At 37.9% G+C, this 17,279-nt stretch overlaps 1 long non-coding RNA gene across 2 annotated transcripts; it reads left to right on the forward strand.

The window, feature by feature from the left end:
* The first annotated feature begins 3,400 nt into the window (after positions 1-3,400).
* Positions 3,401-7,091, forward strand: LOC113276152. 2 transcript variants are annotated; one of them, XR_003324089.1, is made up of 4 exons: positions 3,401-4,141; positions 4,294-4,921; positions 5,022-5,791; positions 5,858-7,091. It is a non-coding gene; the product is annotated as an uncharacterized LOC113276152 (long non-coding RNA). The 2 variants fall into 2 exon arrangements; XR_003324088.1 differs by having other exon boundaries at positions 3,401-4,921.
* Positions 7,092-17,279: the final 10,188 nt, after the last annotated feature.

The raw sequence follows: 17,279 nt of genomic DNA on the forward strand, positions 1-17,279 counted from the left end.
CCATGCCACTTCCTCCAATAGGAAAGGAATCAATTCCATCAATACCCTTAGAGAACCTTCTGGGCTTTGGCACTCGAACAGAGATCAAATCTACTCTCTCCTGACAAACCACTTTACTCATATCGGAACTTCTCAGATAAACCATTATAAATTTGACTTTTCCAGCGTCATAAAACTGTGCATATCGGAAGAATAAAATCTATTCTTACTGAAAATCCCTTCAAAAAAATGAAATCTGGCTCACTCTTTCCAATATGAATCAATGGGGTTCACCGGGGCCAGATGGATTTCAACCGGGCTTTTTCAAGGCTAATTGGGAAGTATTTGGACCGGATATTGTAAACACGGTGCATGACTTCTTTAAAACGGGTATTCTCGACGAGGACTTAAATTATTCTTTCATTACCCTTATCCCAAAGATTTCAACTCCACAAACACCGGCTGATTTTAGACCAATAAGCCTAAGCAACACCATATACAAATTGATCTCAAAAATTCTAGCTAATAGATTAAAGCCCATTCTCAACAAAATTATATCCCCCAATCAATCGACTTTCCTCCCGGGAAGACAAATCACCGACAATATCATCATAGCTCATGAGATCATCTATTCTATGAAAACCTCAAAGAAAACAAAAGGACCTCTATCCTTGAAATTGGATATTTATAAACCTTTTGATAGGGTGGAGTGAAATTTATTGAAAAAACTCTACTTAGCTTTGGCTTCGATGAAAGGTGGACTGATCTTATTATGCAATGCATCTCCACCACTTCTTTCTCAATACTCCTAATCGGTTCGCCTGGGTCAAAATTTAAAATCTCAAGAGGATTAAGACAAGGGGACCCACTCTCGCCTTATCTTTTTCTGATTTGCATTGAAATTCTTTCCAGGCTTCTCGATAATGCAATATCTGAGAAAAAATACGGCTTCCAAATCAATAAAAATGCCCCAAATATTTCCCATCTTTTTTCGCAGATGATTGCTTTCTCTTTACAAAAGCTGATCTGGGGGAAGCAAAAAATCTTTTGGAAATTCTATCCTTTTTCGGAGATATAATCGGCCAAATGATAAACTTACAAAAATACAGTGTATACTTCAGCCCAAAAATCCATCCTAAACATGGAAAAATCATAGCTAAGATCCTTAAAGTTACCCTAATGATGAAAAACAACAGATATCTTGGCACACCACTTTTCATTGATAAGAATAGGTGTTGAAACCGAGGGGCAGAGTGATGGTGTCGTGCAAAGATACACATTCGTTTGTGAATGTGGTAGTGCACATGAGATATAAAGATAATTTCTTAACGGTTCGTGATTAAAAAGTTAAATTTTGTAGAGATCTTTTGAAGTCGCCACCTGACTAAGAGGAGTCAGGACCATTTTAACTAGTTTGTGTTCTTTCGGGAACAACAATATAGCTGTGACTTACTTATTCCTGGTCTGCTATCAGAGAATCTAAGTAAAGAGTTTCTAGTACGGGATGGGAAGGTATTAGGAACCCATGAACCGCCCAATCAAATGACTGGCCTCTACTTCATGATTAAGGGAAAAATTATTACAATTTATTTTATCGAAATATACATATGTCTGCTTGTGACTTATTTAGCCCATAACATAAGACTTGCTAAAATGATAAGGAACCTTCATGTTCCGGACATACAAAACCATGGTAAATTATAGTGAGTTCAAAGTCTCGTGTGACTATGAATTTGGTTCCTAGAGTTTACAACAACCCTAGATGCGATGACTAAGAATTTTAGAGTGATTCTAAGCATGAAAAAGTATCATCTAATAGTCTCGTGTGACTATAAGTTCAACGTTAGAGTTGAGGACAACTCTATATATGATAGTAAAGAATTAAGAGTAATTCAAAACATGAAGAAGTATTATCTAATAGTATCATGTTATTATAGATTCAACGTTAGAGTCGAAGACAACTCAAAATGCGGTTTGGTAATATAAAGAGTTTTCTGTATTTCGTGCAATAAAACATAAAATAATGCCTAGTAAAGACTTTTGAAACGTTAAGGTTGTGTGACCTCAGAGTGAACTAATGGAAGACCATTTCGATATTCGCACCTAGACGGACACAGTAATGAAAAAATCATTTTCGTTAATGTTATTCATTAACATAGAAAAATTCACAAGTATGATATTAGTGGGAGAGGGTAAAACCGCTCTAAACTCACACTTCGAAGAACTCACTTAAAGTAACGTAAAATAACAAGTAAGTTTAAGAAAAAAATTAATGATCAAGTATGTATGTGTGACCTTAATATGAGATTGGAAGACCATTTTACACTCGCGTTCCGGTTCGTCCATATAAAATAATAATAAATAAATAAATTCTCAAGTATGTATGTGTGACCTTAAAACGAGATTGGAAGACCATTTTATACTCGTGTTCCGGTTCGCCCACATAAAATAATAATAAATAAATAAATTCTCAAGTATGTATGTGTGACCTTAAAACGAGACTGGAAGACCATTTTATACTCGTGTTCCGGTTGGCCCACATAAAATAATAATAAATAAATAAATTCTCAAGCTATGTATGTGTAATCTTAAAACGAGATTGGAAGACCATTTGATACTCGTGTCCCGGTTCGCTCACATAAAATAATAATAAATAAATAAATTCTCAAGCTAATTAATTAAATTCCATTTTTAGTATCAGTAAATATAAGTCCAATCTAAATGTGGGGTGAAAAGACATTTGCGTCCGTTGAAATTTACCAGCATGGTTGATAAAGAAAACTATATATAGATTTGGCTTAGGAACGGGGAGTTATTATTTTCCTCATTTTTTATCGTACCATAATTAACATAAAAATGTAGAGGAGTTAAGTTATTATACCTTGAATACGACAAAATTTGGAGGAATCCTTGCTTTGGGGTAAGTATGCTGTAAAGTAGTTAAAATACTAGCAATGTAATGCTAATCTCTTAACTTAAAAACAATACTCGGTTGATTAATCTATTTTTTTTTTTTGGATTTTATTGACAATAACAGATTACAACTGGTATTAAGTAACTAGATACTATTGAAAAGCAAATGACTATCTTTTTTTTTTAATGTTACAAGATTTTTTGTAGTTGTAAATGGGTTGGTAAGGGACCATGTGAAGTGGAAGTATTTTTATAGAAATGGTTTAGAAAATAAGTGGGGTGAACATTCGGTGAAGGTATTGAGAGGGGGATGATGTTTTTCTTCTCTGTCTTTGGGTGAAGTATTTGGGGGTTTATAAAGGTAGGAGTAGGGCATATGGGTATGTAGAGAATAGTGTATGGAATAGTAAGGGGATTTGATAGAATATTGGGAGGGTGGAATATGAGTGGTTTTTGGTGAAAGTTTTGATTTCCTTTGCATGTTATACGGAATGGTTAGGAGGGAAAGATGGGTAAAGTAAATGAATTTTTGGTTTCTAGTTCTTTTGTCTTTTTCTTGTTTGTTTTGTTTTGTGGTAAAAGTGGAGTAGAATTGTTTGTACCAGTATTGGTCCTGAAGCACTATTTCTGGTATCCGGCTCTGAAGCAGTATTTCTGGAAAAAAGATACATAACCGGCTACGACGTAGTGTTTTTGGTATTCGTCCCTGACACAATATTTCTGATATCCGGCTCTGTGGTGCAAAATTGGGGTATCAACAGTTGCCCCTCAAGAGCCCGATTTCGCACCAATAATCTTGTTTGTATTTCAAAATGATTTGAAAAATTGATAAAGAGGTTCCGGCGTTGGCCAGATTTCGTCTTGGTTGAGCTTTGTCGGTCCCGTTTAAACCAGGAGGTTTTGAATCATGTGTTGTTGATCTTCGTGTATCCCTTTTTGAGCTGTATCTTCTCGCTTTCAATGCTGTTTTTTTTTTTTTTTTGCAAATTCTATAGAGGTGTGTTTATGAGTTTATCTTCCAATCTTGTTGTAGAAGCTAAAGATTCCTTTATAAAATAGAGAAAGGAAATTATACCTCATGAAACAACCCATTTTTTCTTTTTATCATTATTTCTTCAGCATGTCATACCAACGTCCGAGAACCGTTCTATCGAGAATTCCACCTCTTCCAACTGTGGGTGAAATGAGAAACGTGGGGCCTTTAACTGATGTTGAGCATCACATTTCGGCAAAGATCCGCGACGACACGGTGAGTTTTACCATTTTCGGCTCCATGGTATCTTGTTCTCTCTATCCTCAGTGTCTACCCTTCAATCAATTCTTATTAACCTTCAGTTTATTTTTTTATTGGACTGCCATTGGGTGTACCCCCGTGGTTCAAATACTGGAGTGGCTGAATAGTGGACAATACTGAGAAGATGAAGAGGTGTCCGTGAGATTGTACGAGGGACCGGCTGGTTTGACTTTATCCATGCTTTGAAACCATTCCATGACCGGGAGAATGTAGTTACTGTGACCGAACGATGGTGGAATGATACCAACTCCTTTCATCTCCCACACTGCGAGCTTACCATCACTCCTTTGGATGTTTATATGATTACCGGACTAAGCGTGGGAATAGGAGTCCCGGTGCCTTGGGAACTAGGGATGACAGAGGAGAGGATACGATTGATATTAGGGCCGTGGTGCGGGGATGTATTCCCTCATAAGGGAGCGATCAACTTATCTGCGTTGAAAACCTGTTTTTCTAGCGTTGTACTACAACTCGCTGATGATGCTCCAAAAGATGACGCCAAAGTTGTTGATGTTACAAGAGCCTTCCTTGTTTATACCATGGTCCATGGGTAATACTTTTCTTTCTTCGGCTAGTGGTCAACTCAAATCGGGTTACCTGGATGCCTTTGTTGATCTGGATTTGGTGGGATTTTATGGTTGGGGAAGTTGTGCGATGGCATACCTCTACAAATATCTTTCTCGAGTAACTCGATCCCGAACAAAATCTTTGTGCAGGTTTTGGCCTGTCCTGCAGGTGAGCACCTTGTTATATCGTACTATGTTGGCTTGATCGATTTCAGTCTTCCCTTCTCGTGTTGACCATTGTTCTTTTTTTTTTTTTTTTTTTGGGACAGTTCCGGTGCTATGAATATATCCCTGCCAGCAGCCCAGTCTTCAATGATGGTTATTTCGATATCCAAACATTTCCTCGAATGGCCATATGGAATAATACACAACGACAAAATTCATCAGCATATATGCGCCTTTGTTTGGATGAGACTACGATTGATTCCGTAATATACTGATTTCTTTTTTTTTTTAATTATATTCCTTTGTTTCAGATTTGCTGGGACCCTTGGAGTAACTACCCGATCGGTCAGGATCAAAAAGCAAGTTATGCCGCTGTGTGTAACCCACTACGTTACCTGTTAAGAGGTCCGAATTACTGTGCTTGGTATCTTGGTGATAGATTTGGGCGACAAATCGGTCAGCCGGACGCTACACCCCGCTTTCATCCCCTAAGAAGACATGCTTCAGTAATGCGTCATTTTACGAGATGGATGGTATGTCACGTGAACCGCAACTCTCGTATGAAGACTCAGTTGATCGCGGGTTAGATTTTGACACGTATTGGAGAACTGTTTCTCTTGGTCCACTTCATCGCACTCGGTCCAGTACCAAAAATCGCGTGCTGGGAGGTCCTGATTTTGCTTGTCGACTATTATTGATGGGGTCTTCTAGTACTTCTACTCAGCATGCTTCACCACTTGATTCTGGTCACTTGATTCCTCCATGGGATTTCAAAGTATCTATCTTTGGCACTTCAAATGTGATTTCTTTTCAAGGTGGCCCATTTGACATTCAAGACGTCGTTGGCCTACCCCTTCCGGATGATATCCCTAAGGTACCGCTACTTCAGTCATCTTGTTCAAATCATTTGATCCTCTTATTAACTTGAATCTTTTTCCAGGCTTACAAGGATTTTATCGAGTATTTGCTTCGTTTAGTGGATAGCCGCGAACGTCGATTGAAGTCTGTAGTGAATGAAATGTACGGTATCATGACGAAGTATGATAACATCAGCATGGAATCCTTGAGGCAGCAAACACGCATCGACTTTCTTTCTGAAGAATTGTCTACGCTTCAGATGTTCTATGAAGTATGCCAGCATTTACATTTTGTTTTTCCCTTTATTTATTTTCTTTCCTTTTTTCCTTTTTTTTCTTTAATAGGGTAGAGGGCCGAGTGGGTCTGATGATGACACTAATGGGTCGGGTAGCCCACGAGGTCGTGGGCTTTATTTTTCCAACACCCGGATATGTCTGATGGAACTCTAATTGTCTCCATTTAAATACCTAGTATTCTTCTTCTCGGCCATCAACTTATCATTTCTCTGCACATCCGCCTCCTTCACCTTCAGCGTTCATCAGAGACCCTGAAACCATCTTGAATCCTTCTCATCATCATCGGATCCGAGTTTCAATCTTCTTTTCCTTCTGATCGTCGCTTTTATTTGTAGATTAAGAATATATTCTTTTACTTCCTGCTCATTTGGTTTATCGCTGTTGTTATCATCTACTGGTGGATGAAAGATATCGAAACAAGAGGAGGTTAGATGAAGAACAACTTCTCCGTCGCTGAGTTAACCAAAATGATGTTTCAGCCGGAATCTCATTACAGATCCGCACAAGGTACATTTTTTCAGCATTCGAGGTGAAGACATCTCAAGGTTTAACTTAATATTGGTTGGAAGATGGAGATCTGATGAGTTGGGGATTTTGTATGTATCTGCAGAGTATATCTAATGATAAATCAGGGTTTCTAAGGTTGAAGCCAGATTTGGATTTTGATGTTCTTTGACTAAATGGACGGTCATGCATATGATGAAGATGTCTGTCCCATGCGTATAAGGTACTGATCTTGCATCCAGAGTTTGTTGGTGTTGATCAGTGGGAAATGGTGATGAACTCGAGGCTCAGGACATGTTCAGACTTAACCATCGTCTTCATGCATTAGATCCTCCCTTCTTCCTTTTGATTTATTGCTTGTTGTTGTTTCCACTTTTTCTATATATTTTTGTTTGTTTTTGGATATGCCAAGATCATACAATGTATCCTCAAAATGGGCGACTTTTCTAATGTAATTGTATGACGATGATATTGTAAACTCCTTCCATGTGAATGAAACGTCTCGTTCTTGTGGTGTCCTCGTCTCGACTTCGACTTGCAGTGCCGGGAAAATCTGGAATCCGATGAAGAAACCTTCCTGCATAAATATCATCTAAAATGCCGAAGAGCTTGATTAGACAAGATTATTACCTAAAAAAGTGTACTCAATTTATTTATTTTTCGTGCCTCAGTTGCCTATTTGGTACGTGCATTGCACAATATCACCCTAAGGTCTTCCTCATTGGCATTATTTATTTATTTTTCAATTTTTTTTAAATTATTTTATTGATAGTTTTTTTTTTTGTAATAAAACTTCTCAAATTCTATTTATTCGACCACAAACTTAAGCAAAAACTATCAAGAATTCCAAAATTAAATGATTTTTTTTCATACACATCAAAAAACCTGCTAAACTGAAAGTCGGTGAAATTTTGAACTTTGAAAATTTTGTCTCCGTTGCCTATCTAATTGCACATAACACCATATCCAATCCTAAGGCTTTCCTCATCGACATTTTTTTTCTATTTTTTTTTAAACAAAAGTTTTTTTTTCCGAAAATAAAGAGAAACGATGGGCGAAAAAACCAACAAAAGAAACAAGGTCGAAGGTTCGAAACAAACTGTACGTAATGCTGAAAAGGTTGAATCTTGGTGGATGTGTCGAGACACGATGTAGCTGCAAAGTTACCATCAATCAATTGGGTTGATACAATAGACTTTTATCTTCTAACTTGCATGTTGAGAAGGAAACCGATGTATGTATAACTTGCCGCAGTATCTTGGAAACAAATACGAAGCCATCTTTTGGGAAACCGATGTGCATTATTCTTTAGGCGTAATACCTTTTGAGTTGATCTGCATTAGTAGGCCTTGGATGTTCTTCGCTATTTAAGTCCATCAATTGTACTGCCATTCCTTGAAAGATCTTTTTGACGATGAACGAGCCTTCCCACTTTGGCTTGAACTTTCCCCTAGGGTCTGAATGTTTCAGTAGACGAATTTCTTTGAGCACGATATCTCCTTCATTGAAATTGTTTGGTCGCACATGTTTGTTGAAGTTGCGTGCAACTCTATTTTGGTATGCTTTTAAATGGAAAGCTGCGGTAAGTCTCCTTTCATCGATCAAATTTAGTTGCTCAACTATTACCTTGACCCATTCGTCTTTGGATAACTGACTCTCCTTTAGGACCCTCAGTGTTGGAATTTCTACCTCAATAGGATGCATTGCCTCCATGCCATATGCAAGTGAGAAAGGCGTATCCCAGGTTGCAGTGCGGATGGAGGTTCTGTAAGCCCACAAAGCAAAGGGTAAATTTTCACTCTAGTCTGTATATGTCTCGGTCATTTTTTTCAAGATTTTGACCATTGTTTTGTTGGCTGCTTCTACCGCTCCATTGGTTTGAGGCCGATATGGTGATGCCAGATGGTGTTGAATCTTGTACTTGTCTAACATTTCTTTGGTTTCCTCGCCGATGAAATTTGATCCATTATCTGATATTATTTCGTGTGGGATTCTGTATCTGCAAATGAGGTGGTTCCGTATAAAATCAACGGTCGGCTTTTCTTTGAAGCTTTTGGTGGGGATGGCTTCAACCCACTTGGTGAAGTAGTCAATTGCAACGAAAATATATTTGTGGCCCTTGGAAGACGGGTTAATTTTTCCTATGAAATCGATTCCCCAGGTGGAGAATGGCCATGGATAAGACAAGGTATGCAGTTGAGAAGGAGGCACATGCATGAGATTCCCATGTATCTGGCATTGGTGACACTTCCGAACAAAGTTGCATCAATCTGTCATCATCGTTGTCCAGTAATACCCGAGGCAAGCTATCTTATTACACATCATGTGTGCATTCATGTGGGGACCGCAATCACCGCTATGTACTGTTTCCAAGATTTTCCTTGCTTCATGATCATTCACACATCGTAACAATGTTCCGTCTCTTGATACTTTGTAGAGGATATCTGCGTAGATGGTATACTGGCATGTCATTCATCTGATGTATCTCCTTTGTTGTTTTGTTGAACTTTCCGGGTAGGATTGATCTTCGAGGTACCTCTGGATGTCGACGAACCAAGGGGCACCGTCTAATTGTTCAGCAAATTGAAAGAAACTATGCCAGTATCCCACTGACAACAATCCTTCCCAAAATACAACCATGTGCGTACACACCTGAACTACGAAAAGTATAAGGAATCTTTCCTTCTATGTTCCTCTATCTTGTCTACTATAGTGTGTATTTGAACTTCACCATCCACGAGAATTAGAACTACCTTGTACTCATTGGTACGTTGACAGTAGCCGAAACCCCCAACTACTTTGTATGGTGGATACTACGAAAGTACTTGATCTCGTGCAATTGGGATGCATAGTTGTGGCAGATTTAGGTGCTCACCAGTTTCTGGATTCATAACATATACAGGATCTTGTATGTCGTGGTGTGAAACATAAAAACATACCATACCATTGCAAGATCCAACTATTCGGTGCAACTTAGTCAAATCTTCATGGGTTCCATCATTCAAGGCGTCGTGATTGTTGGTTATTGCGATCGGGATGAAATCTTCCTCTCTATAAAAGAGTTGAGTAGATTCTTTCCCTATTCTTGGTGTGACACCAAAAAGGAGTCCAATTATTTTGTCCCCGAGGATAGTATTCCATTCTTTGCATGCACATTTTCTTGCTAAAACGCTTTCAATTATAGTCTGCGGGTATTCGACTCAAAACCAATTGGAAATGAGTGGAGTGGCCCTTCCATTTTATATTTTAAGTTTATTAAGGGGACACTAACAGTGTGGGACTATTATCCTTCATACGCCCCCTAACGTGTATCCTCGTTGGGTCTAACACGTGGACCTATATTGTGTCGTGACCGTTGGGCCTAATCACACACGGGGCTAGCTCTCATACCAAATTAAAGTCTGCGGGTATCCAACTCAAAACCAATTGGAAATGAGTGGAGTGACCCTTCCATTTTATATTTTAAGATTATTAAGGGAACATTAACAGTGTGGGACTATTATCCTTCACACTTTCGGCAGTTTGGATGCGATGAAGTATCTCGGTAGTTAATTCCGACAACATATCCATCATTATTATACTGATGAAAAATTATCAAAAAAAAATAACTCAAAAGCATTTAGGATTTTCTTAATATTGTAGAATGCTTCAAGCAGATATGAGTAAAGCTTATGTAGACATCCAATACACTTGTTGGCGAATGGTCGCGTCCTTGATGAACATGCATTATTTGAATGGTCGCGTCTTTAATTAGCAGGCAAGTAACGCATATTTGCACGTTTTATATTATAAGCGGTTATAGCTTAAACTTATAACTGATTTTTATTTAAAAGGGAACAAAATCTAAAGGATAACCATTACGTCATGAAGTAGGTCTGAAAGGACATGACATTTTAGTAGGGTGTTATTATTTCTTTGAATTCAATCGCTGCATGCGTCTCTTGGGAATAGGTCTCAGAAGAAAAAAGAAAAAAAATGTGAAAGAATAATTAGGGATTATATTCATTTTCCAGAGAGAAAATTAAGCCAAGAAAGGAGAAGAAGAAGAAAAGTTTCAGAGATAACAATGGCTCCAAATAACCCAGAAAAATGGAGTGGTTCCAAACCATCAAAAGGCAAGACCCCAATGACAGAGGAAGAAGTTGATAAGGAGGAGTGCTTGAAGAGAAAGGAAGTGATGATGGGGTTCAAATTAGCAGTATGTGAAATGGATTTGGAGCAATTATAGAAAGCTAAGTGCCATATATAGAAAGCAATAAGATTGAATAAAAATAAGAAGAAAGAAGAGGCAAGGAATATGAGAGAAGAGGAAGAAGTAGGTTTGCAGAACAATAACCAAGATGATGATATGGGTCTGTTGTGGAATGATTTTTATCATGCAAACTCAATATATGAGGCAGAAAATGAAGAGACAAAGAAGAGAAGCATAGAGAAAGTAAAAGATGAAGAATACCCAGAAGAATTTTTGCAGTTGTTGCAGAAGAGGGAAAGGAGACAAGGTGTGTTTTTAATGAGAAGGATTAGGGCTAGAAGAGCATCAATTTATGCAGGAAGATAAAAAATTATACAACCCACCCTGTGAATGAAGTCAGTGTAGAGGATTAGTATCAGGCGTACCTATCAGGAACAACACATGAAAATGAGGTCATACTCAACATAGTGACTGATTCTGAAACTGATATGCGATCAGATGGGGAAAGGTAGGATTACGATTCTGAGTGATGGCCGGTAAAAGGTAAGGCTCTACCAATTCCAATTTTCTTATAGATGTTGGATTTTTTTGGTTAAGTTGCTTTAATAGAAATGATGATACAGATTTTGCAACCTAAGGAAAATGGCAAAGGGGGATATATACTAAAGGCAGCTTGTCACTCATTAAGCCCGGAGGAAAAGGACAAGTTCTGTGCAACATTATCCGAGATAAAGGTTTCACAAGGGTATTGTTCAAACTTTTCAACCCTGGTGAATCGAAAAGATCGAAAGCTTATCGGACTAAAATCGCATGATTATCACATGCTAATGCAGCATTTTTTGCCCATTGCGATTAAATTAATTATGCCGCAGCCAACAAGATATGCTATTATCAGGTTTTGTTTCTTTTTCAGGGCAATATCTAGCAAAGAAATCAAGGTGGCAGAGATAGAAAAATTGCATTCGGATCTCATTGTGACGTTGTGCTTGTTCAAGAAATACTTTCCTCCATCCCTTTTCGACATCATGGTTCATTGTGCATCTTACCATGGAAGTGCAAATTTGTGGTCCTGTATTATTTCAATGGATGTATCTGTTTGAAAGGTGCATGAAGGTCATTAAAGGGCATGTGCGAAACAGAAACAGACCTGGAGGAAGCATTGCTGAAGGGAACCTTGCGGAAGAGACAATTGAGATTATCAGTGAGCACCAACAAAGCATGAATGATATAGTCGGAATTCCACCAGACAAACTCAACGCATCTGACACTGGAGGAGATTCTTATTCTTTCAGGGGAAAACCGATGTCATCTGCTAAGTTTCCTCTTGTTGATAAGGATATGTTTGATAAAGCGTATTTCTATGTATTTCGGAATTCGCCTGAAGTTGCTCCTTACGTTGAGTAAGTATCACTAGATCTAACCAAATAACCTCATTTTTTATTTAGTTTTTGATTATGTGTCCAAATTTCTGTAAAGATAATAACATTAATCATTGTACCGTCCAGCCGACATCATAATTTTTTGAAGGAGAAATATCTTGGTATGAATGATAGACAGCTAGATCAAAAACATCGTGATGAGTTCGCCAAATGGTTACAAAAAGTGGTAAGAGTTTGCAGAAAATGTCACTCTTGCTATGTAACTTTTGCGTTGAGAAGGAGGTTAATCCTTATAATGTATTTCAGGTTGAGAGTGAGTGGGCAGACTCTAGGGAAAACTTCAATCAGGACATAAGGTGGCTATCAATCCCACCGAATGCACAAGTATAAATATACAAAGCATATCACATCAATGTATACCTCTTTCGCACAAAATCTCATGATGATTCCGTTAACCAGAATAGCGGGGTTTACATAGAGGAAACTGACACGCACATTAGAAAAGCGGGGATTACCCTTAATCTGGCGGATTATTATGGTGTTTTACAAGAGATATGGGTGCTTACATATCATTCGCTGAAAGTGCCACTTTTCAGATGTAAATGGGTTACCAAAGCAGGGGTCTCAAAAGACAAACTTGGCTACATTTTGGTTGATCTTGATAAGTTGGGACTCCAGAATGATCCTTTCATTGTAGCCTCCCAAGCTAAGCAGTTATTTTATGTGTCAGACTAGGAAAATAAAAAAAAAGTCTATTGTGTTAGATGCACCTACCCAAATCTGGAAATATGCTGGTGATGAAGTCGACGAGGAATTCAGTACGGCAGTTATTTTTCGAAATGAGTATAAATTGCCGCAGGTAGATAAACTTGACCTGCAAAGGACATCCAGGGATGATTATTATCGGGACGACATTAAGGGTATAACTACAAGGAAAGCACCAGCACCAACAACAGTCCCTGCTTCTCAAACGACTGCATCTGAGCAACCATTTCCAAGGACTAAGCGATAATCAAGCCAGGTGATAGAATGTAGTTGTTTGTGTTTGCTAATAGATGAATGATTAGGTTGTAACATATTTTGGTTTTTGTTTAAGGAACTGGTTAGTGTAAATTATATACTCTTAGCCTTTGTTTTTGGTCTTGGGTTATACTATTTTAGTAATGATGATCATCATGGTACTGAATTTGGTTCAAAGTTAAGTTAGCAGTTTGGATTTTCCTGTTAACTAGAGAATGAATGTATGGATTGTTGAAAAAAATTGATTCTTAAATCGTGGCGGGGTTTGTATGCAGATGGGTTTTAGCAATGTTGGATGAGTTTGTATTTGGCTATACTGATTGTTAAATTAATATTCTGTCATGTTAGGATTAGTAGTAATAGTACTAGGCTTGCACATATATTTTTTTTTTGAATTGGGCCTAAAATAGTCTTTGAATTAATCTTACTCCAACAACATTTTATAAACTGGAGTAATACCCTAGTTTCTACCATCTTAACCAGCATTATATATACCCTATTAATTCACTAATTCAGTCATTCCTACCAATCTCTACTTTACAATCATTGGAATTTTAGAATCATTCACCAAGAACATTGCTTGTTTGTACATCTACTGTATTCAATCCATTACTACTGAAATCAAAAGAGCAAGAAAAACTGACAAATTTCTTCAAACCCTTCAGACCTACATCCATCACAAGTTTAATACTACTGAACAAATTTAAACAACTAGAAGAACACAACTAGTTTAATTACATCTAAAGATGCAAATAGAATACCAATTCTAAACACCCGACAGGCTACCCGTGCCATTACAACTTCTTTTTTACAACCAAAATTCAAAGCTGCAACATTACTAATCTACCTGACATAATCATAACCACTGCAACTCTCCCAGCTGCTATCCAAACAATGCACCTGCTGCAAACTAAACCCCAAAATCACCTTACATCTTCTAAGATCTTCATCAACACCATGCATCTATCAAACAAAAAATAACCACCAAATGTCTGAAATTGAACCCCATTCTCCATACACTTCTTCAACAACATAAAGTACCGTCAATATCCCCACAAGTTTTCACGAAGATGCACAAGAGAAATAGTAATCAAAATATCACATTACTCTAGTTCTAAGGGATTTGACAGTACCTATAAGGCAATCACCAAGAATCGCCATCATTGTTGCTGTTGTAGTTTAATTCATCATCTTCATAGTAGGCACCAGTACCATCATCATTGTTTGAAGATGTGTAGGGACCCTGGAGATCATTATCTTCGGTTTCTTCTTCTTCATATTCTTCTTCACTGCAAACCACCATCTCACCGCCGGAAAAAACAGGCTCCCCATCGAGGTCTAACCCAGGAATCTCCTCTCCGTCAAAATCCACGTTCAGGGGTTCTGACATGGTTCGAGCAAACTTACGAGGGTTTTTCTTCTTTTCGGCGAGATAACACTTGTACATCACATCTTCAAACTCTTACCTTTTCCTCTTCTTCCTCTATGCTTCTTTTGCTCTCTCATCTCTCTTCATCGAATCATCACTACTCTCATGATCTTCTACTCTTTCACAGTTCTTTTCTTCATCTTCGCTATCACTTTCAGTCGCACTGCGAGTTTTCCCCCATGAACACTTCCACTCTCCTTGTAGTTGAAGCTTCTACCTGTATCTACGTGCCTCTTTGGCATCTAACTTTCTCATCCACAACTGAAATTCCTCATCATTTTCAACCCTTAATCTTTCAAATTCTTCTCGCTCCTCTTGCTCTTTCTTCCTTATCTTCTCCTGATTTAGAAAAGGAATCAACCTTTCAATCTCAGAGCTTGATAAAGTCCCAATTGTCAACTTTGCACGTACCATTGCATATGAATCGGGTTGTGGATCGTTGTGATTTCCATTTGCTGAACTACTAACATTCTCTGCCATTATATGTTTTCTTAATCTTTATTTGGTATAATAATCCGTTTATCCCCCTGCCTTGTTTAAATAATGGTAGTAGCTTAGCCATAAATGGTCTTTTATGGAGCTTGGTCAAGTGTCTGTCGCTTGGCTATTAACGCCTTTTCAATGCCATGTGCATCCTCTTCAAAGCCGTAATTACTCTGTTAAACCCTATTTCCAAAGCCTAAATCTAGTCGCTTAATTCATTAGCTTTTACTCCAATTAAGAGGTGCATTGTTAGGTCAACCGTTTGGTTTTATGCATTAATAGAAGGAAAGTCTATCAGATGAGTTATTTATAGCCATTCAGATGCAGGTTAACTTGGCAGAGCATCTTGGACTTGTTTTTGTTTTTGTCTTCTTGTTTGTTGTTGAATCCATTAAAACACTTAAGCACCAAAATATTTTAATGGATTCAACAGCAAACAAAAAACAACAACAAAACCAAGTACAAGCATTAGTACTAGTGTCTGGGATTAAAGGGGTGAAAGAGTAGTAAAAGAGGAGGAAATGGAAACATAGGTTTGGGGTAAAAGGGATGAATGAGTTGCAGAGCATGAGGCGGAAGATGAATAATTTCTTCTTTATGAGTTGCGGAGCATCAAATGATTCATCTATAGATTGTAACTATCCTTTGGTCCCTATGGAATAGCAGAAACGGGTTATTGTAACTAATCTTAAACAATTATAGCTGGGCAGCTTGGTGGATTGATTTGTCTTGTTACCTACCTCCTTCGAGTCGAGACCATGCGTTCGAATTTGCGCGGAAGCTTTTTTATTTATTTTTTGAAAGTCAGTTAATGACTGTTGGGCTGGAGAAGAAAAAGGCCCTCAGTAGAGCTGGGCCAGTGTTGTCGCAGTTATAACCCATTTCATGTATACACATACCCAGTAATAAATAGAACTGGCGTGTCTATAAAACACACACTATGGAAACGCATACTAGCGTGTCTAATAAAACCAGCTTTTTAACCACGCATATAAACCAACGTGTCTATAAAACACATATAAACCAGCGTGTCTATAAAACGCACACTATGGACACGCATACTAGCGTGTCCGATAAACCGAACCTTTTATCCACGCAATACAACCGGCATGGTATAAAACACCCACTATGGACACACATACTAGCGTGTCTAATAAAACCAACTTTATAGCCACGCAAATTAACCCGCGTGTCTGCAAATCGTACACTATGGACACACATACCGGCGTGTCTAATAAAACTAACTTTTTAAACACGCCTCAAGTGGCGTGACTATTTTTATGGACACATCACAACTGGTTAACGTGGCCATAGACTGGTCTATAAACACGCCCAATCAAAAATTAAAAGTTAACGTGACTAAACGGTTGATATTTGGACACTCTACTAGCCCTGGCGTGGCTGAAAGTACTTATATTAACACGCCCATAGAACGTGGCGTGTCTATAGGGTATAATTATACCCTATAGACACGCCAATACCAAAAATGTGTGACAAGGAAATTTATATCCTGCGTGGCTAAAGGCCATTTCTGTACTAGTGTCTGCACCCCATTTCCAAGTGTCCATTATTTCCACGATAAGAGCAATGGTTAGTAACATATTGAAACATGGGGTTTAGTGTTACCTTGTTGTGGATTCTCTTTCATTGGAGTTTGACGGATTTTACGTTTTCCGTCTTTTTCTGAAGATGAAGGTGCTACAGATTTTTCTTTGGAAGAGCAATCATTTGTGGAAACTTTTGAAGCAATTTCTTCAGCAGAATCTTTAGGATTTACAAACTTCTTTTCTTGTTTAGTATTCAAAGTTTGTTTACCTTTGTATCCCAATCCTAGCGTGTCACAGGGAACTCTAGTTGACTTCAACATTGAGTCAAGTTGTTTTTCAAGTCCGTTTTTAGACTCATATTCTCTTTCTCCAACATTTTTATTTTTTTTTCGAGAGAATTATCTAGATTAACCTTAAATTTATCAATTTGATCTTTATAATCTAAAGAAATTTCAGATTCGGCAGAATTACTTACCTCGGTGTTCTTTAGGTTCTCCAACTCTGTACATAGTTTCCTTTCTCGATCATGACTTTCTTCGATTTTCTCTCTGTAACTTCTCATGGCTCCAAGATAATCTTGCTCATTGCTGATATTTTCGATATCCTCGTACAAATCATCAAGTTCCTTTTAAAATCTTTCATTCTCTTCACGAA

This window comes from Papaver somniferum, chromosome 4, assembly GCF_003573695.1.
Source record: "Papaver somniferum cultivar HN1 chromosome 4, ASM357369v1, whole genome shotgun sequence".
Lineage (NCBI taxonomy): Eukaryota > Viridiplantae > Streptophyta > Magnoliopsida > Ranunculales > Papaveraceae > Papaver > Papaver somniferum.